Source organism: Anomaloglossus baeobatrachus, chromosome 11 (genome assembly GCF_048569485.1).
Source record: "Anomaloglossus baeobatrachus isolate aAnoBae1 chromosome 11, aAnoBae1.hap1, whole genome shotgun sequence".
In the NCBI taxonomy this organism is placed as follows: domain Eukaryota; kingdom Metazoa; phylum Chordata; class Amphibia; order Anura; family Aromobatidae; genus Anomaloglossus; species Anomaloglossus baeobatrachus.
The window spans coordinates 173,452,939-173,474,730 of NC_134363.1; positions in this window are offsets into that span (position 1 = coordinate 173,452,939).

A 21,792-nucleotide genomic window follows, 5' to 3' on the forward strand; every position below is an offset into this window, starting at 1 on the left:
TTGTGTACCCCGTGTTGAATCACTCATTGGGGGTCCTTTCTTCTCCCTGGTGTGACATTACCCTGGTGTTCCCACTGTGTTGCGCCGCTCGCTTGGAGTCCCCTTATTCTTGGCGTGATACCTGGAGAGGAGCTGAAAGAAGACATCCAAGGGTGGAATAAAACTAGTCTCGTCCGTTTCTCCCTATGGTCCTTGGCTATTCTCTGTGAAATGCTGGAGCGATTGTGCAGCCGGCGCTGATTCATGCTGCCTTTGATTTATACAGCGTGAATCGAGTGATGGGTTCCCTTTAAAAAGTCACAGATTTATACTATAAACCAATATCAAAAGTGAATGAATTTGTTATATCTGATGTTCATTCTTCACATTGTGTTTTTTGTACCCTTTACAGCATTGTATTAGAGGCAGCAATTATGAGCCTTCACCCTCCGAGCTTTCAAAGATTATTATTCCTTAAACGTCCTGAATAGCGACACTCGCAGTAATATTGGAAAAATAGTTCCATAAAAGGCTCCTGTTGGATTGATGATCTCCCATTAGTTACAATTACACCTCATCCAAATTACTTGCAGGCGCATATTAGTCCCCTAAATACTGGTATATGCCCGCCTTTTATCCAGATGATGCGCAACTGCAGACAATAGAAAGAAACCTCTTTTTCCATAACCTGTCCTCCACCGGAATGGAAAATACTGATGTAAAACGCTTACCAAATACTCAACCTGTGCACAGGGCCTTACTTTTTTCCCCAAATCAGCACTAAGGAGTGGGACACTTGCAGATCTACATATTTTCAGCACAGACTCCAGCTTACCATGGGTTAAAATGTGTTCCATGCTAAATTTAAGCTCCTATAGATTGGGTTGTTAAATAGTTTCATAGTTTTAAGGTTGAAGGTAGACATAAGTCTCACAGATGTATCACAGGTGACAGACAGTCCTGTGGTGTCCGGCTATAGAAGGTCACAGCATTTGGCTGCGTAAACTGCTCCCTGACCTTCAATTATTACTGCTTGATTTTCATCCCTTTCCCTTTAGGACCCTGCAGATGTCCTGCAGAATCCCTGTCACAATGAAAACTGCATACGTTATTGAATAAATTGGTTAGACTTGATGAGGCTTGGATTGTTACCAGTATGGCTGTATACCTTCATAGCCTGATTGAGAATTCCTCAGTGCCCCTCCTCCCTGCTACTGAGTCTCCGCCAACCTAGTCTGAGTGACGATTAATCAGTGTCTCTCTTCTTGGCTGCTGAATTTCCACCCACATGTGTAACTTGAAGCTCATGGGCCCAAATGCAAATGCTCCAACAGGGCCCCCATTATGGCAAATTTTTAATAGCACTGGTCTTGTTATTTAGACCAAAGGGACTTTTGGGGCCCCTTAGGCTCCAGGGCCTGGTTGCAATTGCAACACCTGCACCTATTATAGTTACACCCCTGCACAGTAAAGCGGGCTTTACACACTGCGATATCGGTCCCGATATCGCTAGTGTGGGAACCCGCCCCCATCTGTTATGCGACACGAGCAAATCGCTGCCCGTGCCGCACAACATCGCCCAGACCTATCACACATACTTACCTGCCCGGTGACGTCGCTGTGACCGGCGAACCGCCACCTTTCTAAGGGGGCGGTCCATGCGGCGTCACAGCGACGTCACTGAGCGGCCGCCCAATAGCAGCGGAGGGGCGGAGATGAGTGGGATGTAACATCCCGCCCACCTCCTTCCTTCCGCATAGCGGCCGGGAGGCAGGTAAGGAGCGGTTCCTCGTTCCTGCGGTGTCACACGCAGCGATGTGTGCTGCCGCAGGAACGAGGAACTACATCGTTACTGCTGCAGTAACGATTTTTGAGAATGGACCCCCATGTCACCGATGAGCGATTTTGCACGGTTTTGCAACGATGCAAAATCGCTCATCGGTGTCACACGCAACGGCATCGCTACAGCGGCCGGATGTGCGTCACACATTCCGTGACCCCAACGAGTTCGCATTAGCGATGTCGTAGCGTGTAAAGCCCCCTTAAGGCTACAATACACACTGTGTATTTGGTTGCAGAAATTTCTGCACCAAATCTGCATTTCCTGGCAATTCTGAAAGAATTGGCATGCTGCAGATTTATTTCTGCACCCAATCTGCAAAGGAAAAAAAAAACAATGTGCACAAAACTTCAGGATTCTCATTTGCATGCAGATACAGTATGTGACAAATCTGCACTCAAAAATGTATAAAAAAAACTTCACCAGACATGGTATAAAAAAGTATCAAAAGAACACAAATCTATACAAAACAAGAGCCCCTGCAGATTGTCACTGAGAACCTGTCAATCATGCAATCTTCCCTCCTGCGGAATATCTGTCCAACCGTCCTGACTGACAGCTCCTCAGCGTGCCTCCTCCCTGCTGCTGAGGAGATCTCATGCTGATCAGTACAAGCTGCAGCGGTCAGTCGGGTGGATGCACATGGAGCTTTCACTACTTAGTTAGACTCATAAAATGCTCATATTAATATCTAAATTACACAACCATTCTAATGTGAATTTTCAAAGTAAGTACACCAGTCTCATCAGGTTCTATTTAACAATTTAAGTACTTTATATTGTAAAAAATGATAAGAGATTTGCTTCCAATGTTTCTGCAACACACAGTGTAATGGAAACTATGTATTGAGGGGAATAAGAGGGGCTGAACACAATAGTGTAGGTCTCTGTCGATGGTGTAAAGCTGTCGCCAATTTGCTGCAATAGTGAAGGTCTTGAAAAACTCTCTTTATGCATTTGTATAACTATTTAATAATTCGGTAGCAGTCTGCAGAATTCCTGATTGGAAATCATAAAATATCCGTGCACCGTGTGATGAGATTGTAGCACATTACAAGAAATGTACCATTAGTTTGTAAAATATTATGGGAAATTTTAATTGACGACTTAGGCTAGTTTCACACTTGCGTTAGACGGGATCCGTAGCATTGCGTTGTGTGACTGATGCAACGGATGAGTTGCATATAATGGCACAACGGATGCAACGGATCGTACAAAACAACGGAAAGCTTTTTTTTTTTTTTTCTTCTTCTTTACAGTTTTACCGGCAGCAGACTATTGTGAACGATGAGCTGATCGCTCTCAATAGCCGGCTACCGGGCGCTTAGCTGAGCGCTATCACATGCCGGCGGCCGGGCGCTCAGCTGAGAGCTCTCAATAGCCGGCGGCCGGGCGATCAGCTGAGCGCTATCACATGCCGGCGGCTGGGCGCTCAGCTGAGAGCTGTCACATGCCGGCGGCCGGGCGCTCAGCTGAGAGCTCTCACATGCCGGCGGCCGGGCGCTCAGCTGAACGTTCTCACATGCCGGCGGCCGGGGGCGCTCAGCTGAACGCTCTCACATGCCGGCGGCCGGGCGCTCAGCTGAACGTTCGGCCACCGAGAAACAAAATAAAGTTTCTGTTATTTAAAAAAAAAAAAAAGAGCATGCACAGTGAAAAATAAAGGTTTCCGTAGCTCAAAAAAAGTTACGTTCTGCGTTCCTTCCGCCCGACGCAGCGTCAAAATAACAACACTGACACTTGTGTTACAGTGCGTCATCAATTCTATGGAGAATAGCACAGTGCATTAACGGACCGCGCTATTCTCCTTAGTGACGGACTGCGCTGAACGCAAGTGTGAAAGTAGCCTTATAGTATGCAAAAGGTTTGAAAAGTCAGAATTGGCGTTTTTCACTCTTCTCGAATTACCAAAATATGATTGAAAAACCTCAAAGCATCTTACGTAGCCCAAACTGGTACCAAAAATGAGGGCAGTTGAGCGCAAAATACACAAGACTTCACGCGGCTCCGTCCATGGAATTCTACTGCATTCTGACACCGAAAAGACTGGCGGTGTTGACTTTTCATCACTTATTATAAATATTGTCCCATTTTTCAGTTGCTTACCATATTTTTCGGACTATAAGACGCACCACAAATTTCGCGGAGGAAATTAAGGAAAAACATTTTGGGATGTTAAAATCGAAGATCGTCTTGTAGTCTTATAGTCCATCTTATAGGCTTAATGTAGCTTACCGGAGGGGCACGGGGTCACAGGAAGCTGGCGACGGCACGAGTGTGGAGATGCTAGGAAGAGGGGGTGTCAGGCAGCGCGAGGCAAGCGCCATTAATCTCCCGGCGACAGATGCGATGGCACCATTTCCAAGAAGTCTATCGCGGCCGTTGAAGGAGATCAAAGGCAGCTGCATCGCGCAACTAATAGAATCGCTCCTCCCAGCCCAGTGCCTTCGCAACTCGTGTCGCCGCTAGCCTCCTGTGATCCCACCTACCACCTGCAGTGCATGCACTGCCTAATGTAGCTTACCAGGGGAACAGGGTCACAGGAAGCCGGTGGCGCCACTAGTGTGGTCATGCGGGGAGGAGGGGGTGTCACTGCGACGAGAGGCAGGAGCCATTGATCTCACGGCGACAGACACAATGGACTTTAGGAAAATGGTGCCAGAGGCAACGCATGCGAAGATTGAGATGTCGGAGAGCCAAGATCTCTATCTGCGCATGCACCACCTGCAGCGCATGCACCGCTTAATGTAGCTAACCGGGGGGCGCAGGGTCACAGGAAGCCGGTGGCGGTATTACTGTGGTCATGCGGGGAAGAGGGGGTGTCACTGCTGCGAGAGGCAGGAGCCATTGATCACCCAGTGACAGACGCAATGGACTTCAAGAAAATGGTGCCGGATGCGGCACATACGCAGATTGAGATGTCGGAGAGTCAAGATCTCTACCTGCTCATGCACCGCCTGTAACGCATGCCCCACCTAAAGTAGCTTGCTAGGGGGGCACAGGGTCACAGGAAGCCGGTGTTAGCACTGGTGTGGTCATGTGGGGAGGAGGGGGTGTCACTGCAACGAGAGGCAGGAGCCATTGATCTACCGGCGACAGATGCGATGGACTTCAGGAACATGGCACCAGAGGTGGCACATGCGCACACTTCAATTTCGGAGAGTTGAGATCTCAATCTGTACATGCACCACCTCTGGCACCATTTCCATGAAGTCTGTTGCGGCCGGTGCGGGATATCAATGGTGGCTGCCTTTCGTGACTAATAGATTCCCTCCTCCCAGCCCAGTGCCCGCAGCATTTCCCAGTTCGTGCCACCACCAGCTTCCTGTGACCCCACTCACCCGGTAAGCTACATTCGACTTATAAGATGCACCCCAAATTTCTCCCCAATTTTTTGGTTAAAAAAAGTGTCTTATAATCCGAAAAATACGGTATATGGTAAAATAATTGGTGTTATTCAAAAATATATTTGATCAATCGTAAAGGGGGTTAACAAGTGATGGGGTGACGGGTGCCAGGGGCATAACAATCGAGGTCACAGAGGGTGTGACCGCGATCTGGCCCGTGCTGGAGGAAGAGTCAATGCGCAAGGGGGCAGCACATGTCCTTATAGGATTTAGAACTTGATAAGGATCCATACATCTGACCAACCTGCAAGGGGGGGAGATCCAAATTTTGCGCCGAGGCCCGTCGTACAGTAGTTGCCCCACCAAAGTCTGCTCATGCTTTAAAACAGGGGTCCCCAACCTGTGGCTCGGGAGCCACATGTGGCTCGCAGGTGCATGAGGTGTGGCTCACGGCTGTCATCCAGGATGATGGATAAGCACCAGGTTTAGCAAACAGCTTTGAAGAGCAGGTCTCCGGCTGGTGACGTTTGTAGATGTAGACCACATAGAAGAGCAGGGCTTAATAGGGTAAGGTAGGAACCTTTGGAACCTTGGAATAATGCCTTGGTGTCATTTTAGCTTTTGCCGTCATTATACCAGTAATGGAGGCTCTTGGAGTCACTACTGTACGGGAGGTGGGAGCTGCATGTGGCTCGCGGCCCTCTCTCAGAGCTGCATGTGGCTCGCGGCTGTCTTTCAGAGCTTCATGTGGCTCGCGGCCCTCTCTTAGACCTACATGTGGCTCACAGCCCTCCTCAGAGCTGCATGTGGCTCGTAGCCCTCTCTCAGAGCTGCATGTGGCTCGCGGCCCTCTCTCAGAGCTGAATGTGGCTCGCGGCCCTCTCTCCGAGATCCATGTGGCTCGCGACCCTCTCTCAGAGCTGCATGTGGATCGTGGCCCTCTCTCAGAGGTTCTTGTGGCTCGCGGCCCTCTCTCAGGGCTTCATGTGGCTCGCGGCCCTCTCTCAGAGCTGCATGTGGCTCGCGGCTGTCTTTCAGAGCTTCATGTGGCTCGCGGCCCTCTCTTAGACCTACATGTGGCTCACAGCCCTCCTCAGAGCTGCATGTGGCTCGTAGCCCTCTCTCAGAGCTGCATGTGGCTCGCGGCCCTCTCTCAGAGCTGAATGTGGCTTGCGGCCCTCTCTCCGAGATCCATGTGGCTCGCGACCCTCTCTCAGAGCTGCATGTGGCTCGTGGCCCTCTCTCAGAGGTTCTTGTGGCTCGCGGCCCTCTCTCAGGGCTTCATGTAGCTCGTGGCCCTCTCTCAGAGCTTCATGTGGCTCTTGGCCCTCTCTCAGGGCTTTATGTGGCTCGCAGCCCTCTCTCAGGGCTTCATGTAGTGCGCAGCCCTCTTTCAGAGCTGCATGTGGCTCGCGGCCCTCTTTCAGAGCTTCATGTGGCTCGCGGCCCTCTCTCAGAGCTGCATGTGGCTCACGGCCCCCTCTCAGAGCTGCATGTGGCTCACGGCCCTCTCTCAGAGCTGCATGTGGCTTGCGGCCCTCTCTTAGACCTACACGTGGCTCGCGGCCCTCTCTCAGAGCTTCATGTTGCTCGCGGCCCTCTCTCAGAGCTTCATGTGGCTCCCAGCCCTCTCTCAGAGCTTTATGAGGCGCATGGCCCTCTCTCAGAGCTTCATGTGGCTCGTGGCCCTCTTTCTGAGCTTCATCAGGCGTGCAGCCCTCTCTCAGAGATTCATGTGAATCATGGCCCTCTCTCAGAGATTCATGTGAATCACGGCCCTCTCTCAGAGATTCATGTGAATCACGTCCCTCTCTCAGAGCTTCATGTGGCTCGCGGCCCTCTTTCAGAGCTTCATGTGGCTCGCGGCTCTCTCTCAGAGCTTCATGTTGCTCGCGGCCCTCTCTCAGAGCTTCATGTGGCTCGCGGCCCTTTTTCAGAGCTTCATGAGGCGTGCGGCCCTCTCTCAGAGATTCATGTGAATCACGGCCCTCTCTCAGAGCTTCATGTGGCTCGCGGCCCTCTTTCAAAGCTGCATGTGGCTTGTGGCTCTCAAGGTCAGAAAGGTTGGGGACCTCTGCTTTAAAATAACTAAATAATTAATCATGCTGTCTTTCCACTTCTCCCCAGCAGTCTTTGCTGACAGGGGTGAAGTGGTGACATCACATCTACAGGTTGTGACCGCTGCAGCCAATCACAGGGATCAGGAGAAATATCAAAGAAAGTTGAGGCCAATGATTGGCTGTAATGGTCAAATGTTGCGAATATGATCTAGCTACTGTAAATAAAGACCGGTGGGGATCAGCAGAGTCGGGGAAGGGTTGAAGGTAAGCAGGACATGCTTTGATCTTTAATGCCTTTGTAGACCAATTTTTCCATTTTTTAATAAAACAGGACAATCTTAATAAAAATGTACGCAACGTAATCTTAAGATACAAGCCTGTACATAAGGAAATTTGGAAATGCCTTTCGGATTTTTTTCCACTCCAAAACCTTCTGCAATTTATTTCTGTTGGGCATCAAATGAATCTTTGCTTTAGGTATCATTAATACCTAAATCTAGCCGCAGTCGCTCCCATTGCCGGGTCAAAGGTCAATCAAAAGGATCATTGTCCAATTTACTCCAACATGTAGGGGCCGAATCAGGCAAGAGAGAAGCGATTACTTCTGGCTCTGCGACCAGTAATGAACCTCATGCTTTTTTGAACATTATTATTGCAGGGAATTATAGGGAATTGTGATTATTTGTGATTATTTTGATCCAGCAAACACAGTAATGGTTATCTCATCCTGTAACGCTATGGACAGTGCAGTCTCCGAGGAATATACTTTATGGTCAACAGCCATTCCACTTTCCTTCGTCGAATTGATATTATTTTGTTTATATTGTACCCCATTCCTACATTATCACTAGTGATGAGCGGGCACTACCATGCTCAGGTGATTAGTACTCGTAACTAGTGATGAGCGGGCACTACCATGCTCAGGTGATTAGTACTCGTAACTAGTGATGAGTGGGCACTACCATGCTCAGGTGCTCAGTACTCGTAACTAGTGATGAGCGGGCACTACCATGCTCGGGTGCTCTGTACTTGTAACTAGTGATGAGTGGGCACTACCATGCTCAGGTGATTAGTACTCGTAACTAGTGATGAGCGGGCACTACCATGCTCGGGTGCTCTGTACTCGTAACTAGTGATGAGTGGGCACTACCATGCTCAGCTGCTCAGTACTAGTAACTAGTGATGAGCGGGCACTACCATGCTTGGGTGCTCTGTACTCGTAACTAGTGATGAGTGGGCACTACCATGCTCAGCTGCTCAGTACTAGTAACTAGTGATGAGCGGGCACTACCATGCTTGGGTGCTCGGTACTCGTAACTAGTGATGAGCGGGCACTACCATACTCGGGTGCTTAGTACTCAAAACTAGTGATGAGCGGGCACTATCATGCTCAGATGCATGCTTAGTACTCGTAACTAGTGATGAGCGGGCACTACCATGCTCAGATGCATGCTTAGTACTCGTAACTAGTGATGAGTGGGCACTACCATGCTCGAGTGCTCAGTACTTATAACTAGTGATGAGCGGGCACTACCATGCTCAGGTACTCGTAACTAGTGATGAGCGGGCACTACCATGCTCGGGTGCACAGTACTCATTTTAAGAGATAAGCAAGCACTACGATGCTCGGGTGCTCAGTACTTGTAACTAGTGATGAGCGAGCACTACCATGCTCAGGTGCTCAGTACTCGTAACTAGTGATGAGTGGGCACTACCATGCTCAGGTGCTCAGTACTCGTAACTAGTGATGAGCGGGCACTACCATGCTCGGGTGCTCAGTACTGGTAACTAGTGATAAGCGGGCACTACCATGCTCGGGTGCTCAGTACTGGTAACTAGTGATGAGCGGGCACTACCATGCTCAGGTGCTCAGTACTTGTAACTAGTGATGAGCGAGCACTACCATGCTCGGGTGCTCAGTACTCGTAACTAGTGATGAGCGAGCACTACCATGCTCGGGTGCTCAGTACTGGTAACTAGTGATGAGCGGGCACTACCATGCTCGGGTGCTAAGTACTCGTAACTAGTGATGTGCAGGCACTACCATGCTCGGGTGCTCAGTACTCGTAACTAGTGATGTGTAGGCACTACCATGCTCGGATGTCCCCCATTTTTTTAATGCTTTCCATTGTTAGGGAAAGAGGGAAGTGGTGACCCCTGACAACAACCTGCAGCTCACCCTCACTGCCCTCACGAGCCCTATACAGGGAATACCTGGGGCCCTGTCTTACCTTGACAAATGGGTCCTAAGTAAGGATGGAGGATATGAGCTCTTCGTCAACACTACTAACGCTAAGGGAGACAAACGCGAAACAATGCAGGGGAAACACAGCTGCTACCACCGGAGCCCAGGTAGATAGCAAAAGTCAAACACTTATCTTAGGAGCAGCTACCACAGAAGTCACTGGAATAACAAGAGGAGACGACCGCTGCAAACCACAGCTAGGAACAACTATAAACCGCTCCTAAACCACTGCAGGGTGAGGTTTATAAAGGAAATCAGAGGCTGACAACTGAGAGGAAAAACTGACAGTTTTTCAGGGTCAAAGAGTCCGCTGCTGCAGAAACAGGGAACTGTCAGATAACAACACGTGCTGCCAATCTCTGCCATGTGATTGTCAGTTGGCTGTGACACATCCATGACAGAGGAGAATCAAGAATAGAGGGAACATACATTTTCTGTTCCGGTTGTCTATGGAAAGTACAGTAGTTACTCCTTATCTAGAGAATCATTGATTATTTCTGAAGACTGGTTCCTCTTTAACAAATAATTCTTCAGTGGTGGATAAACCCCATGACGCGTAACCTATAAAGTCCATTTTCATGTTGGAAAAGGTACAAAAGTACCAAAAAGTGTATTTCTCCAGGCAATGTATTGGCCTGCACATGAATACTGGATGGCTTTAAGCCAAGGCTCATAAGGGATACTATGAGTTATTAAAAAGCGAGAGGTGGACACAGCAGCGGCTTACCGGTTCTGTAGGTGATTGCCGATTCCTTTGAACGTCATCTATCTGTCTTCTTTTTGCACGCGGTTGCATTTTGCATTGCTGTTCTCTTTTTTTTTTTGGCTGTTGACAGAGGTGTGACAGGGAGATCAAACGACTCCCTGCCTCGTTATTTCCCTCACAATTGTATTGTTCTCATTAGGACATAGGGGGTAAGTGAAAAGCTGGAATTGGAGGCTCAGGGAAACGTGCCGAGCCGAGGATCCAGATGACATAGAAGAAGAAGAAAAAAATGGGAAGACTCATATCTTACCATTTCAAAGGCCCCTGAAACAAACAAGGAATAATCTCTGTGGCCAGATCCGTGCCAACTCATACGTGCAATATAGAAGAAAACAGGAGGACAGGTGGGAAGGGAGACATCGGATGGAGGGCTGCATCTGGCGAGGAAAATTGGCACTAAATTCTGAGGTTAGACAACGAGGAGAGCTAATTATTTCCAAAAATTAAGTTGTGAGTGAGCGTTAAGTTGTCCCCTTATTTCCCCTGTGATATCTGCACAAATATAAAAGTTTGGATGGGGAAACTAAAAAAGAAGTGAGAAGTATAATCCGTGCATGACGAAAACAACAAAAGAACATAACAAGCTACAGTGTGTCCACCCATATCCTGTCCACCGCCAGTAACTTGAGAACGACAGCAGCTATAGGCATAGAAGTGGTGTCTAGGTATAGTAAAGTAGCCATGCACTACGCAATGAAACCACCTATAGCGCCACCTGGTGGAAAACAACGGAGTTAGCCTTTTTATCTCGAAAACGGAACGAGATAGAGAAAAAAAGTGAATTGCAAAGTTGCAGGGCATCATCAATTCAATAGGAATCCACACCTTGCATACAGAAATGCTATGATATTAAACCCATGACCCCCCCCAAAAGATTGAATGCTGGTCACGCATATGGTGCTCATTTAACGTTGATGCTCGAAGTGTCCCTCGTCATCTGCAATGCACATCTGGCCTCTGCACAGCATACTGTATCTTGCTGCAATGCACATCTGGCCTCTGCACAGCATACTGTATCTTGCTGCACGTTGTGCAATATGGTAGGTGACACGTTCGCACAAGCATCTGTGATACGTCGTCGTAGGTCCTGCAATGTTGGTGGAGGGGTCGCATACACCTGCTGTTTGATGTGACCTCACAGAAAGAAGTCCAATGGGGTCAGGTCAGGTGAGCGTGGAGGCCACTCCACACAGCCACCATACCCAATGACTTGTAGGAAGGTCTCCATGAGGTATCGCTTCACGTCCGCAGCCTTGTGAGTTTTACACGTTCTAATCATAGCATTTCTGTATGCAAGGTGTCGATTCGTATTGAATTGATGATGCCCTACAACTTTGTAATTCACTTTTTTTCTCTATCTCGTTCCGTTTTCGAAATAAAAATGCTAACTCCGTTGTTTTTCACCAGGTGGCGCTATAGGTGGTTTCATTGCGTAGCGCATGGATACTTTACTATACCTAGACACCACTTCTATGCCTATAGCTGCCGCCATTCTCAAGTTAATGGAGGTGGACAGGATATGGGTGGACACACTGTATATAGGCAGAAAATAGTGTCATGCAACCTGAAGGCCACCCACCAGGGCAAAAGTGTGGTTATAGCTGTGGGAACACACAGCAGTGACTTCGGCAGTGACGTTTGCAACCTATGGGTAGTAGTTGAGGTACAAGATTGTAATCAGCAATCTAGGAAGTTTTTTGAGCTAGGCTTTAACTCAGGATAGCTGTTTCTTCGCTCCCAAAAGGTATTTAAAGGGGTTTTCCCATCGCCAAGATCTTTTTCCCAAAATGTAGTAGGTGTAATAATAATAATAGTAGAAAATACCTCCAACTAGAAATGTAGTACAGTTCTCCTGATTAGCTATGTCACTTACCTCATGTGCAGGGCATTGCAGGACCTTAGGTACTGTATCCATGATTATGTCCACTCATATAGTGACAGTTTGTTAGTTGCTAGTGTTTGTAACCAAGGATGCCTAAGCTGCTCTGCTGTCACGGGTGAGTCACGTGTGACAGATGGTCATGTGGTTTCTGGCCATAGAAGGTCACAGCGTTTGGCTGCACAGAATCCTCCCTGACTTTCCATTGTTCCTGCTGTCGGTATTCGTTGCTGGATTCATCTCTCTCCCTTTTGAACCCAGCTCACCTTCCACCCTGCGGTTCATTTTCAGTATTCCCTTGATGTTTATATACCCCATCATTCCTTAGGCTGTGCTCCTTCAAGGATAGGTTGCAAGCAGGTGGCTTGTACTCTTCTCTGCTATTGTTGCTGAAAACTCTGCTGAACGTCTACCTGAGTCATCTGTGAATAAGTAGTTCATGCTTCCCCCTGGGTGTCCTCCTTGTGTCTTTTATAGTTGTTTAGTGAAGTTGACGAAGAGCTCATCCCATCCATTCCCTATCTATTTAGGACCCAGCACTAGGGAGGCCTACGGTCAGGTATCCGGCTCGGCGTGTACGTGTTTAACCTATCTAGGGTGGTGAGGAACCCCAGGGCCCAACACTAAGGATACCTAGGGTCAGGTATCTGGCTCGACGCATAGGTGCAGAACCCATCTAGGGTTGTGAGGGACCCCAGGGCCCAACACTATGGATACCTAAGGTCAGGTATACAGCTTGGTGAATAGGTACAGAACCAATCTAGGGTGGTGATGGACCCCAGGGCCCAACACTAGGGATATGTAGGGTCAGGTATCCGGCTTGGCTCATAGGTGCAGAACCTATCTAGGGAGGTGAGGGACCCCAGGGCCCAACACTAGGGATATGTAGGGTCAGGTATCCGGCTTGGCTCATAGGTGCAGAACCTATCTAGGGAGGTGAGGGACCCCAGGGCCCAACACTAGGGATATGTAGGGTCAGGTATCCGGCTCGGTGCATAGGTGCAGAACCTATCTAGGGAGGTGAAGGACCCCAGGGCCCAACACTAGGGATACCTAGGGTCAGGTATACGGATTGGTGAATAGTTACAGAACCTATCTAGGGTGGTAAGGGACCCCAGGTACCAGCACTAGGGATATCTAAGGTCAGGTATCCGGCTCGGCGCATGGGTATAGAACCTGTCTAGGGTAAGGAGTAAGTAGGGACCCCAGGGACCAGCAGTAGGTTCAGTCAGGGGTCACCATCTTCCCTTTCCCTACGCACAGGGCTTCCCTTCCCTTTCGTCATGATCTTGGTACTTACCCATACCTAGCACATGAGGTAAGAGATGTGGCTAATCAGGAGAACTATACTACATTTCTAATTGGAGGTATTTGCTATTATTATTATTACACCTACTACATATTGGCATAGGATCTTGAAGATGGGAATAACCCTTTGAGCTTAGCAGTTACACTGTTAAGAGACCTTATGCGCCTTGGTTCTACTTTATTGATATACATAAGCATGGAGGTAGTCACACAAAGGCATAATAGGTGGTCTGGACAGAAGATAGGGGGCTCCCAAGCTTGGGCCTGGCCCGTCTGACTGTGCTGTCTCCACATCTTCATCCCTTCAGCCCCCGAGACAAGCTCCTGGCACCCAATTATCTAGGCTGACGTTTTCCATTTATCTAACCACCTATTTCCAAAGGGACCTCCTTGGACCCCCGTTCACGGCATGGAGGATCAGTGCCTGGAGCTAATCGCATTAATATAGATTTGTGCCTACTGTAGCACAACCTTATGGCAAAAAGTGTTAATTCCTCTCTGCTATACTTTAGAGACGTGTCGCTGTCTTTTTCTTTCTATACAGTTAATCTTACTTAGAGTCCATAGATTTGTTCCAGTAGATATGAATAGGTGTTTCGGTGGTGGTCTCTTCCGGGAAAACAGCTACGTACCATACACAAGTTTTTTATACTTAAATGCATTAAATCAGCACCTAGACTGTTACACCAGTTAAAAAATTAAAATGTGATCCCCTTTTATAAGTTCTAACGCTTCTTAACAATAGATTGTCTTATAAACTATCATTGCCGATGCTTCTCATAGACTCATAGAATGGTAGAGTTGGAAGGGACCTCAAGGGCCATCGGGTCCAACCTCCTGCGAGTGCAGGCTTTCCTAAATCATCCCAGCTATATGTTTATGCAGCTTTTACTTGAAGATTTCCATTGATGGAGACCTCATTGCCTCTCGCGGTAGCCTGTTCATGGAATCATAGAATGGTAGAGTTGGAAAGGACCTCAAGGGCCATCGGGTCCAAGTCTGTGCAAGTGCAGCTTTACCTAAGTCATCCCGGCTATATGTTTCTCCAGCTTCTGCTTGCAGATTTCCATTGATAGAGACCTCACTACGTCTCAAGGTAGGCTGTTCATAGAATCATAGAATGGTAGAGTTGGAAGGAACCTCAAGGGCCATCAGGTCCAATTCCGTATAAGTGCAGCTTTTCCTAAATCATCCCAGCTACATGTTTATCCAGCTTCTGCTTGAAGATTTCCCTTGATGGAGACCTCACAACCTCCCATGGTCACCTGTTCCACTCTCACTTCTTCTATAAGTGCATCTCGGTGAGGGTCACGTAACCCTTTGTTGATCTGCAGACACTGATTCCTGCTCTATTACTTCCAATTGGGCATCAGAATCAGATGAGAATGAGAAGAGCACATCAGTGATGGGGTGGTGCTGCCTTTCAATGTTTGACAGGGTGTCCAAGCACTCATGCCAAAGTCATAGTGTCCAATCTTCTCAGCATTGATCCTGCTAATGCTTTGGAGTGCCGGCCCCAGTGATGGGCTGTTTGTCATTAAAAGCACCTCGCATCACTTGACGATTGATGAGATTAGTGCTCCAAGGCATCGGCAGGATCAGTGCAGAGGACCATGAACTCTGACATATGAGCTTGCCGCTGCATGATCAAGATGGACTTTACCTATGCTTTGGCATGCTTTCCACTTCAACAGATAAGTGCTGGAATATGCAGGTTGCAGTGATTGTCAGCTTAATGGGCTGCTGCTCCATATCATGGGCAGGATCAGTGCAGAGGATAGTGAATTCTGACATCCGAGCATACCGCTGCATGGTGCAAACTGACTTTGTGTCACGGTTCCGCTGGGCAGAGTATCTTGCACACTGGTGATGCTGTGCCACGCTCTCCTGAACTACGGAGGCGGCAGTTACATGTTTCCTTTGTGCCGAGCATCTTGCATTTGGAGATGCTCTGCTGTGTTTCTTTGAGCACTAGCTGACAGGTTGACTGACAGCACAGGCTTCCATGCTGGTTCTGGGAGGTGCTGATTACTCAGGTGTTCCCCTTCCTGGTAATTGCTCTGTTTCATTACTGAGCATTCTCTCCCTGAACCTCGCCAGTCATACTATCTGGTTCTGTAGTTGTGCTCTTGGCTCCTGTTCGTGGTTGTGCTCTGATCTAGGCTTTTTATCCCAGACTGTTGATTGACTCCTCTCTACCAGCTCCCTATTTTTGTCATTACCTCCTGGCTTCTGACCTCAGACCATTACCTGACCACGTCTCTATCTGCTCCCTGAATCTAAGATGTACTTTCCTGGAATTCTGACCCTCGGCTTGTGACTTGAATGCGTATGTGTTTACTCCCTGAGTCCTGTCATGTCCTCCTGTTTTCTGATCCCAGCTTGTCTGACTACCCTTCCGTCTATACTGTCTGTAAGTAGTGACTAGCATCACACTTTGTCTATGCTTTGGCACGCTGGCCACTTCAACTGACAAGTGCTGGAATATGCTCATTGCATTGCTTGTCAGCTTAGGGGTTTGTTGCTCCAAAGCAATGGCAGAATCAGTGCAGAGGACAGTGATCTCTGACATCCGAGTTTGCCACTGCATGGTGCAGACATGCTGGCCACTTGTGCGGAGTATGCACATTGCATCGCTTGTCTTCTTAGGGGGTTATTACTCCAAAGCATTGGCAAGATCTATACAAAGTATGAGACTGAAGACTGGGATCTGAGCATGTGTGCTCGGGCAACCAATCAATCACAAAAACGAGCTTTTGTCATTCCGGTGCTCAGATGAGATGTAACATAGCAGGAATCAGTGGCTACACATCAATAAAATGTTACGGGACCCAAACCACGATGCACTCATAGAAGCAGCATAAGTATATTATAAGAGCGATTGTTAAGAAGCATTAAGGGGGCTTTACAGGCAACGACATCGCTAATGAGATGTCGTTGAGGTCACGGAATTCGTGACGCACATCTGGCCTCGTTAGCGACGTTGTTGCGTGTGAAATGCAGGAATGTCCGTTAACGATCAAAATTACTCACCTAATCGTTGATCGTTGACACGTCATTCTAATCCCAAATATCGTTGCTGTTGCAGGACGCAGGTTGTTCGTCGTTCCTGCGGCAGCACACATCGCTATGTGTGACACCGAAGGAACGAGGAACAACATCGTACCTGCGGCCTCCCGCAATGAGGAAGGAAGGAGGTGGGCGGGATGTTACGGCTGCTCATCTCTGCCCCTCCGCTTCTATTGGGCGGCCGCTTAGTGACGCCGCTGTGAGGCCGCACGCACCGCCCCCTTAGCGACGTCGCTAGGCAGGTAAGTAGTGTGACGGGTGTTAGTGATGTTGTGCGCCAGGGGCAGAGATTTGCCCGTGACGCACAACCGACGGGGGCGGGTGCTTTCACTGTCGCTGTGTGTAAAGTGGCCTTTAGGACATATCAAAAGGGGGGAAATAGTAGTGGAAACCCCCTTTAAAAAAAGAATCAACATATAACAGACATATGTATAGATTAGAAAATTTGATATTCATTGCCCCATTCTCCCTTCCACCATCCACCGCACCACCCAAGAGCTTTCTACACGTTCTACATTATAGACGGGTGATTTCAGTGAAGACTTTTACAACAGAACTCGTATCGAGAGATAGTTTTATTTATCAGGAAAAAGTGAAAATAGATATTTCTCTAAACAGATAAAACAACAGTAAAGACGGTACCATCTTAAAAGTTGGGTTGTTGCCAAACCTGCCAGCCCGAAGCCTTGACAGGCAAAGATGGAGAATCTGATTGATCTAGAGGACGCTGAGTATTGGTTTCCTCTCAACGTTGAGAGTTCTTTTAGCATTGATCACATCTATCTGCTTTTCTAATGGGTTTAACAAATGCCCCTTTGATATCGATTGGTTAAAAAAAAAAAAAAACACACACAACAAAATACAAAGCGAGACTGCCTGCAAAATCCAGACGGGAAGAACAAAGAGCAGAGAGTCAGAGGGTCACGAATCTCATTAGCACCCGGTAAAAAAAAAAGGAGACAAAAAGATCGCGGGCCTGGTTTTTACTGTACGTGTCAAGCAAAGGATGTAAAGAGGTCAGGTGACGGCAGAACTGCAAGGACGGCATAAAAGGGCCATTATATTTTTATGGTAAAATATGGAAAAAGTGTTAAATTGTATAAATTAAGTCTAATTAATCTAAATGTTACGGGGAACGGATGTCTCTCAATCTAAAAAGAGACAAAGATGACAAAGGTAAAGTAGGATAAAAAGTTTTCAAAGTCGGCAGACAAGAAGAGCCATGAGAAAAATGTCTCCAATTTCTTCTACTTTTTTTCCTTTTAATTGTTTTGAATTTTCAAAGAAAAGTACAGAATTTTCCGGTTTGTAAGATGCACTTTTTTTTCACCAAAACCGGGGGGGAAAATAGGTGTGCGTCTTACAAACCCCATATGGCAGTAGTGGTGGCGCAGGGATGGCAATACGGAGGGCTCGGAGGGGCTGTCACTGCAGTGGAGCAGCTCAGGAGGGTCAGTGTATGGCAGCGGAGGGTCGGCGATAATGCAGGCTCATGGGGTGTCATGGCGGCGGGTGCCATTGATCTGCCAGCGAACTGTGGGCTGCTTTGAATCTCTGGCGGTTGACACAATGGACTTCAGGAAAATGGCTGGAGGTCAAACTGTGCACATGTTGCTTCTACCATTTTCTTGAAGTCCATTGTGTCAACTGCCAATGATTCAATCACCAGCAGATCAATGGTACCAATCGCCATGACACCCCATGAGCTCGCAGTATCGCCAACCCTCCACTGCCGCACAGTGACCCTCTTGAGCCGTGACACCCCCTCCTCCAAGACCACAAGCAGATCAATGGCACCCGCTTCCGTGACACCCCACAAGCCCACAGTATCGCTGACTCTCCTCACACTGACCCTCTTGACCCCATGATGTACCTGTGCTATGTCTTATGTATTACTGTTGAATATTGTAAATGCATGTGTTGGCATCTAACTGTTTTTAGAAAGAGTAGGTTCTGGATATAGCAGAGTTAGGACTGTCTATCAGGTTGCCAAATGCTGTCATCTTGCGGTTGGTTTAGCCGGTGGTAGAGCGAGTTTTAGAAGAGGTGTTAGATCAGATAGGGTAAAAACTGGTAAAAGGGGGGAGTTACAGATGGCAGAGGGTATGGTTAAATGAAGGAGCTCTAGAGGGAGAGCCAGTTGAGAAGTAGGTTTAAAGTGAGAAGACGTGGCCTCGGTGCTAGCGCTAGTTATGGAACACCAAGATAATCTCTGGAGGTCCGGAGCCTACAGCTCACCCTGACAGGCTTAGAGAGTCATCTGCCTAGAGAAGCCATTAGGGCCCAGAAGCGGATGAAGGTGTGTAATATAAGGGGGAAGGAGGTGCAGACCCTGGAATATTTGGGACAAGGTCCAAGATAGCGGGGGACAGAATGAAGAGTAGTACACCATGAAGAAAGGAAGTCAACAAAATTAAACTGGTTGGCCAAGTGAACTCTGGTGTTGCGTGTCTTACTACCCAACGGCGTCGATGACTGATGGTGGGGGTGATGAGCACCGGCCCAAAGCAGAAAGTAAGTGTCATGCACCCTGCCCAAAGCCATGTCTATACACAAAGTCTATTGGCGAAGGAAAGTGGCACCCATACTGCCCATGGCCGGCCCATTCCTTCAACTGAATCCTCCATATACCATGGAATATTGAGGGCGAGGTCTGAGATAGCGGGGGACAGAATGAAGATTTGAACTCCACAGGGAGAGAAAGGAAGGCCATGTCTGTCAAAACGGTGTGAAGAATAAAAGTAAACAAAAAATACTGGTTGGCCAAGTGTTGTATGCCTTACTATCTGACGGCATCGACAACTGGCAGCAGAGGTGATGAGCACCATCCCAAAGCAGCAAGTAAGTGTCATGCACCCCGCCCAAAGCCATGTCCGCTGTGAAGAAGAGCGGCACCACTGTGGCCCTTCCTTCACCTGAATCCTCCATACACAAACACTTGGCTCGCCCAATCAATTATGTGTTTTCAGTGGGGACAGAGGAAAAAAACAAAACCAGACTTCTCTGTTAGAGGCTGATCTCCCCTGAAAACAAAAAAGCTCTTGCGTTGAAGTTCCATCAGCCGAGATCCCTCAACATCATTGGTCGGGGAAGAGTCAGGAGGCCCCCAAGCACATCGGATGGTCAGCCAAATCAGCCAAATGTGCCAACTTTTGTCATCCAAAATAACAAATTGAATTATTAATCTTTTCTTTGCACAAAGATTTTTTGCATAATTGTCAAAACACCAGGAATTTAATGTATGTAATGTTTTTTTCACCCATGTAAAGTGTTTTATACACTCAAGTAGAGAACCGTAAGGGTAAACAGACATACCTAGAGCATGCTGTGTTTGAAAAACACACAGAGAGGATGAAAATGGCAAAAAAAGGTCACACAATGGTCACTACTCCTGTGCTGAAGTAACAAAAGTGCCGGAATATAAGGCTTTTGTGGACGTGTACCTGCATTTTATAAGGACTCATCACAGGACAGTCGAAAGACCCTAGAACTTAACATATAAATGCATGTCTGTTGAATGTTAATGAGACGTAAATATCAAAAAATGGTGAAAGCCCTTCATAGGGCAAGCATGTTTCTGAAAATGGCTAGTGGCCATTTTTCATGGTGATGGTATTCAACTTGGAGTGTTGTATTTAGGAGAAGAACCAAGGAGTTGTTGCAGTGACCCTTGACCGGATGTGATCTGGTCTGTTGATCAAAAAGGGTTAGTTTCTGGTAAATTATATCATTTGGCGTGCTGCACTGATACGACGTGTATATTAGATAGATGTAGACCACAAACACTTTCAGAATAAGTATGTCAAGCTACCACTAGGGGCATAGGGACTCATAAAAGGAAAAGAACTCCTGAGTGTGGTCAGACAGATGCCCAGTTGAGGTCGCTAACACAAGAGCAGGGATAGTCGATCACTCAGGGTCTATGCCGGGACGTCATGTCTGTACTAAGGAGAGAACTATCCACAGTCAAAGAACAGAGCCGAGGTCGGATACTGGGAGAGCAAGTAAGCACAGGGTAGGGAATGGAGGACACGGAACTAGACAGAAGATAGGAGAACAGGAAGGTACGAAGGTGAGATAGGGTAGGAGATAAGAAAGTCAGATCGGGTAGGAAAGATGGATGGATGTTAGGACGGACAGCTGAGGGAAGGCTGGAGAGACGGAGGTTAGGTCAGGTTGGGGGAACGAAGGAGGAAAGGTTGGGTAGGAGGAATGGAGATCAGTAAAAGGCCGGGGAAATGGAGGTCAGGTCAGGTCAGGTTGGGCAAGGGGATGGAGGTCAGGACAAACAGTAGCGGGTAGCAGGACAAGAAACAGAGGACTTCTCACAGGAATGGAGCACACAGCATGCCGGAAATATCACTGGTGGTGTCCCGAAGGCAGCAGCACCAAGATATGGCCCCGGAACAAGGCCAGAGCAAACAGGCCCATCTCAAGAGATCTAAACCCCGGAGGCAGGATACATGCACCGGCTCAGGAATGGCAGAGCCATGCAGGAATCATGACAAAGTATTACTTTATGCCATAAAAATAAAGTTGACGTGTTTCTTGATCGCACCAATCCCTTCTTCAAGACTGCTTGATATCAATGTCATACAGTCTTGAGGAAGGGATTGGTTCGACCATGCAACAGGTCAACTTTCCTATAGTAAAATAAAGGACCACTTATACTGACAGTGTTTGTAATACACATCCGTCTAATGTACATTTGGGCTGAACCCTATCAATTTCCTCCAAGAAACTCCTTTTGAACTCCCTAAAACATCAATGCTCATTTTCTACTAATTCATCTTAAGATGTAGAAGGATCTTTACTTGGGTTGACAATATAAACAGTGGGGACAAAGATCACGATGAAAGGGTTAAAATTAGCGTCAGAAAGGAAGCCCTTAACCGTTATTTACACCACAATCATCATCGATCATCATTGATCGCCGCGTATTAAGGGTTCGTGCGGGGGTGTAGCTGTCATCCGAGTGAATGATCTTCCTGGAGTATCTCTTTTACTGAGAGTTCTCATATGAAGAATTGAAATTCAGTTGTTCCAAAGCAAAATACAATAAATGAGCCTGAAAGGTAAAGCTCATGTCAAAATGGTTTCTTCAAACCTATAGAAGTGACATTGCTTCCAACTAATAATGGAAGCTTTACTTTGGAAACCTGGTCAAAGGAAGAACCTGGAAACAAGATAGGAAATTACAAGCTTGCATCGTTACCAATTGTCCCAAAATTGCCGGAATTGTAAAAAATGTTTCGGAAACAATTCAAGTAAATTTGGGGCTCTACCTCTCACCACTTTCC